At 44.0% G+C, this 6000-nt stretch overlaps 1 protein-coding gene across 4 annotated transcripts in view; it reads right to left on the reverse strand.

The window, feature by feature from the left end:
• The window catches only part of LOC122540930 (lactadherin-like), an 89983-nt gene that overhangs the window by 21746 nt on the left and 62237 nt on the right, over positions 1–6000 (reverse strand). The window lies entirely within an intron of this gene.

The following is a 6000-nucleotide window of genomic DNA, read 5'->3' on the forward strand; positions in this document are numbered from 1 at the left end:
CTGCGCTTTTCCAGCAACACATTTCCAGCTCTGATCTCCAGCATCTGCAGACCTCACTTTCTCCTCATATACTTAATGGGCCAAATGGCCTACAGTCACTTCAGTCCTTTTGCCCCACCACTGTTAATGAAGTCTTTAAACATTCAATCAGACAATGTGAAATTCCTTCCATAAATCTCTCTTCATTTCCCTGTCCAAATGTTTAAGCCTCCTTTGAACCTATCATTGCAACAAAGCTTTTGGTCATACTTTCCCAGCATATCCTTTTGGTTTTCCCTCTATACAGGCACTGGTTTTACTTCTGTACTAAAGATACATTATCGATGAAAGATGTGATTGTTTTGCTACAAATTGCTGGGGAAACTCAGCAGGTCTGGCAGTATCGGAGAAGACAGACACTGAGTTAATGTTTCAAGTTCAGTACAATTCTTCTTCAGAACATCTCTTGCCACAGATGCTGCTGCCAGACCTGCTGAGTTTCTCTAGCATTATCTGCGTCTCTTCCAACAGTATCCACAGGACTTTGTTTTAGTTTGTTGTTTTGGTTAAGGATATGGATAAGGAACAGCCATTTAGGACTTAGACGAGGTGACAAGGGCTCTGAATCTTTGGAATCCTCTACCCCAGGGAGCTGTAGATATTCAATCACTGAATATATTGAAGACCTGATGTGAAGGTGCCAGTGATGTACAGGGGTGGACAAAGTTAAAAATCACACAACACCCAGGTGATATTCCAACAGGTTTATTTGGAAGTATAAGCTTTCAGAACACTGCTCCTTCATCAGGTAGCTAATGGGGCAGGATCATAGGACACAGAATTTGTAGCGTCCTATGATCCTGCCCCATTAGCTACCTGACAAAGGAACAGCACTCCAAAAGCTCGTACTTCTAAATAAACCTGTTGGAATATATTGAGGATAGAGGTCGATAGATTGTTGGGGGTTCAGAGGGGTTATGGAATAGAAGGATGGCTTGGGAATGTACACAGGATGGAAGATGGCTATATCTCCAAGGATATAGGGAAGTACACCAAATGTTAAACATCAGCAATGCCTAAAGCTTCAATTCAAGGATATTATCAGAAGAGACATGAGGACCTTCAACATCAATCACAAAAAGGTTGGATAAATGAAAACAGCAACAAGACCAGTGGGCAGGAATTTGCACTGCTACATTAAGTGGTTTTAGAAGCTCGATTGTAGATGTCAGCCCCCTGCAAACAAACTATCAGTAGTAATCAAGCTCACCAACAGCAAGGAACAACCTCATGGCTGGCAGTTTATGGCAGACTTTACTTTGCCAGGATTGACTTGTTCTGATATCAGAAGAAATGCAGCACATGATCTCACTTGACCTTACTGAAGTTCAGAGTTTCCACCTCTTTATGGATGAATGGATGTCAAACAAGGGATTCAGAGGAAAGGAGAAGTTGAGGTCGAAGATCAGCCATGACCTTGCTGGTGGAGCAAGTTCAAAGGGCCAAATGGCCTGATTTCATTCTGATTTGTTCCAATGATATTAGCATGAGTTACCAGCCTAGTAATTCTGAAAATTAAAATGAAAATGTTGGCGAGGAAGTTACAGAGATACTTGCATCTAGACTAGAAGAGATTGAGGTTCACAAGGAAGAGGCATTAGAAATACTGCAGAGTGTGAAAATAGACAAGTCCCCTGGGCCGGATGGGATCTATCCTAAAATACTCTGGGAAGTAAGGGAAGAGATTGCCGAGCCTTTGGCATTGATCTTCAAATCATCATTGTCTACAGGAATAGCACCTAAGGACTGGAGGATAGCAAATGTGGTTCCCTTGTTCAAAAAGGGTAGTAGAGACAACGCTGGTAATTACAGACCAGTTAGTCTCACTTCAGTTGTTGGAAATGAAGTGTTGGAAAAGGTTCTAAGAGATAGGATTTATAATCATCTAGAAAAGAATAATCTGATCAGGAACAGTCAGCACGGTTTTGTGAAGGGTAGGTCATGCCTAACGAATCTTATTGACTTTTTTGACAAAGTGACCAAACAGGTTGATATGGTGTATATGGATTTCAGCAAGGCGTTCGATAAGGTTCCCCACAGTAGGCTATTATACAAAATGCGAAAGAATGGGATTGTGGGAGACATAGCAGTTTGGATCAGTAAGGGTTCTCTCTCTTACATGGGCCTGTTAAACCAAGACTGTATTGGTTACATTCCCAGGTTATGCCTGTAATAAGCGGAAATCTCTTTTCCAGTTGCCTCCCTCCCAAAATATCCCAAAGCCGGCAATTTTCAGGTATTTTTAAATCAGCCTGTCAAGAGATGTTATGGGGAGAAAGTGAGGTCTGCAGACGCTGGAGATCAAAGCTGAAACTTTATTGCTGGAACAGCACAGCAGGTCAGGCAGCATCTAGGGAACAGAAGATTCGACGTTTCGGGCACATGCCCTTCTTCAGGAAGTTATGGCACATCTCTGTAACACATGAGATTTGCATGTGGGCTTCCTAGCTCTGAGATAGGGACACTACCAGTGCACCAGAAGAACCCTCAATTCGCATAGATTTAAATGAAATTCAGCTCACAAGAGTTGAATTACAAAAATCTTACTTATGAGTATAGATATTTCTAGAATGTGGGATCACACGTTGCTATGTTCTAATTATCGTATTCAGCTGCTTTATCATGCAATTGTCCATTGGGGTCTCTACAGAATACAGGGAGGGGGGGGGGGGTCGATGTGTAACAGTCAGAAGCGAGATTGCTTCTCACTGATTGTCAAAGTTAAATGGTTGAAAGTGAACAAAGAAGGAAAAACCATCCATCTCTCCACAATATACAACAAATCCCCAGTTATTCAGTTCAATAATTGAAGACTGGAGTCTCCTTTGAACAGCCAATTTGAAGTAAATGAGTAAATACAGGAAGTGCTTTGCTTTATTAAATTATAAGTGATCTGGCTGCAACGGTTTAACCTCCAATTGATCCACTTCCTCACCTACTCTGGCCATGAGCCTCTCAGAAACTAGTAACAAGGAAGGTGAAAACTCAACTGCAAAGCAGATCTCTGGGAAAATAATGTTTGGTGCACACCACTTTGTAAAAGGTGAGACAGACTGTAAACTCATTTAAACACAAGTATTCTTTTTAGAAGAGTGGGACAGCTAGAATAGATTACATTTTTAGTACAATTTGCAATGTTTAAACAGTGGGAGAACTGTTTGCTAATATCCAATCTTCCAATCTAGCCCCACCAATGAGTGCAGAAAGAGGTGTCATCTTCTAGGTGAGACTATAACTGAAATCCCGTCTGCCTGCTTGTGTGGATGACAGAGATCTTATGGCACTATTTTGAATAAGTCCAGTACAGTTATCCAAGATGTCATTCCCTTATATTTATACTTCAAATCAATATCGCTAAAATCAATCTTGTCATAATCACACTGCTGTGTGTGGGAGCTTGCTGTGTGTAATTTGGCTGTTGTAGTCCCTACATTGAACACACTTCAAAAGCTTTTCATTGGTTTACCATTTTGGTAAATTATTGTATAAATGGAAAATCTTCCCTTCTTCCATTTTCAATCTCCACAAATAACTTGTCTATGATAACATGCAGATGATACTTAACTCTGTTCATAACATCTGTGGTTTGTTAGCCCCAGTTTACAACAGCATGAATTCAAAAATAGGGCACCCATGGAATTGAAGTCATAGAGTTATCGAGATGTACTGCACTGAAACAGACCCTTCGGTGCAATTCATCCATACTGACCAGATATACTAGATTTGTCTAGTCCCATTTGCCGGCACTTGGCCCATATACCTCTAAGTCAAGATTAGAGTGATGCTGGAAAAGCACAGCAGATCAGGCAGCATCCTAGGAGCAGGAAAATCGATATTTCGGACAAAAGCCTTCCTGATGAAGGGCTTTTGCCTGAAACGTCGATTTTCCTACTCCTCGGATGCTTCCTGACCTGCTGTGCTTTTCCAGCACCACTTTAATCTTGACTCTGATCTCCAGCATCTGTAGTTCTCATTCTCACCATATCTCTCTAAACCCTTCCCATTCATGCACCCATTCAGATGTCTTCCAAATGCTGTAATTGTACCAGCTTCCACAACTTCCTCTGGCAGCTTGTTCCATACACACACCATCCTCTGCATGAAAAAGTTGTCGCTTAGGTCCCTTTTAACTTTTTCCCCTCTCACCCTAAACCTATGCCCTCTAGTTTTGCACTCTCCCATCCCAGGCAAAAGACCTTGTCTATTTACCCTATCCCTGCCCCTCATGATTTTATAAACCTCTATAAAGGTCACCCCTCGGCCTCTGATGTTCCAGGGAAAATAACCTCAGTCTATTCAGCCTCTCCCGATAGCCCAAACTCTCCAAGCCTGGCAACATTCTTTTTAATCTATTCTGAACCTTTTCAAGTTTCACAACATCGTGCCTATAGGAGGAGACCAGAACTGCACACAATATTCCAAAAGTGGCCTAACCAATCTCCTTACAGCCACAACTTGACCTCCCAACTCCTATACTCAATGCACTGACCTATAAAAGGAAAGCATAGCAAATACCATCTTCACTATCCTATCTACCCGCGACTCCATCTACGAACCTGCACTCCAAGGTCTGTTTGCTCAGCAATACTCCCCAGGGCTTTACCATTAAGTGTATCAGGGAGGTTAAAAACAAGGACTGCAGATGCTGGAAACCAGAGTCTAGATTAGAGTGGTGCTGGAAAAGCACAGCAGGTCAGGCAGCATCCAAGGAGCAGGAAAATCGACGTTTCGGGCAAAAGCCCTTCACCAGGAATAGAGGCAGGATGCCTGCAGAGTGGAGAGATAAATGAGAGGGGGGTGGGGGTGGGGAGAAAGTAGCATAGAGTACAATAGGTGAATGGGAGAGGGAATGGAGGTGATAGGTCAGAGAGGAAGGTAGGGGAAAGTAGCAAAGAGTACAATGGGTGAATGGGGGTGGGGATGAAGGAAGTCCTGCCCTGATTTGCCTTTCCAAAATGCAGCACCTCACTTTTATCTAAACTAAATTCCATCTACCACTCCTCGGCTCATTGGTTCATCTGATCAAGATCCCATTGTACTCTGAAGTAACCTTTTTCTCTGTCCACTATACTTTCAACGTGCAAGTTCTAGTTCGTAGCAGTTGCTGTGTGCTCTTTTTAAATAGCAGTTATGGAAAATAATAGCTCCACTTTGTGCTGTGGAAGGAATCACTTAGTGCCCATCCATCTCTCCATGTCTGTCTAGACAATAAGATCAATGCAGAAAATGTGTTGTTGGAAAAGCGCAGAAGGTCAGGCAGCATCCAAGGAGCAGGAGAATCGACGTATCGGGCATGAGCCCTTCTTCAGGAATTAGGAGGGTATGCCAAGCAGGCTAAGATAAAAGGTAGGGAGGAGGGACTTGGGGGAGGGGCGTTGGAAATGCGATAGGTGGAAGGAGGTTAAGGTGAGGGTGATAGGCCGGAGTGGGAGTGGGGGCAGAGAGGTCAGGAAGAAGATTGCAGGTCAAGAAGGCAGTGCTAAGTCTGAGGGTTGGGACTGAGAAAAGGTGGGGGGAGAGGAAATGAGGAAGCCGGAGAAATCATCCCTTGTGGTTGGAGGGTTCCTAGGCGGAAGATGAGGTGCTCTTCATCCAGCCGTCGTGTTGCTATGGTCTGGCGACGGAGGAGTCCAAGGACCTGCATGTCCTTGGTGGAATTTAAGGGGGTGGTTGGGTTGGTTGGTCCAGGTGTCCCAGAGGTGTTCTCTGAAACGTTCCGCAAGTAGGCAGCCTGTCTCCCCAATATAGAGGAGGCCACATCGGGTGCAGTAAATGATGTGTGTGGAGGTGCAGGTGAATTTGTGGTGGATATGGAAGGATCCCTTAGGGCCTTGGAGGGAAGTAAGGGGGGGGAGGTGTGAGCGCAAGTTTTGCACTTCTTGCGGTTGCAGGGGAAGGTGCTGGGAGTGGAGGTTGGGTGGGGGGGGGGTGTGGACCTGACGAGGGAGTCACGGAGGGAGT

Source organism: Chiloscyllium plagiosum, chromosome 36 (assembly GCF_004010195.1).
Source record: "Chiloscyllium plagiosum isolate BGI_BamShark_2017 chromosome 36, ASM401019v2, whole genome shotgun sequence".
Classification (NCBI taxonomy): domain Eukaryota; kingdom Metazoa; phylum Chordata; class Chondrichthyes; order Orectolobiformes; family Hemiscylliidae; genus Chiloscyllium; species Chiloscyllium plagiosum.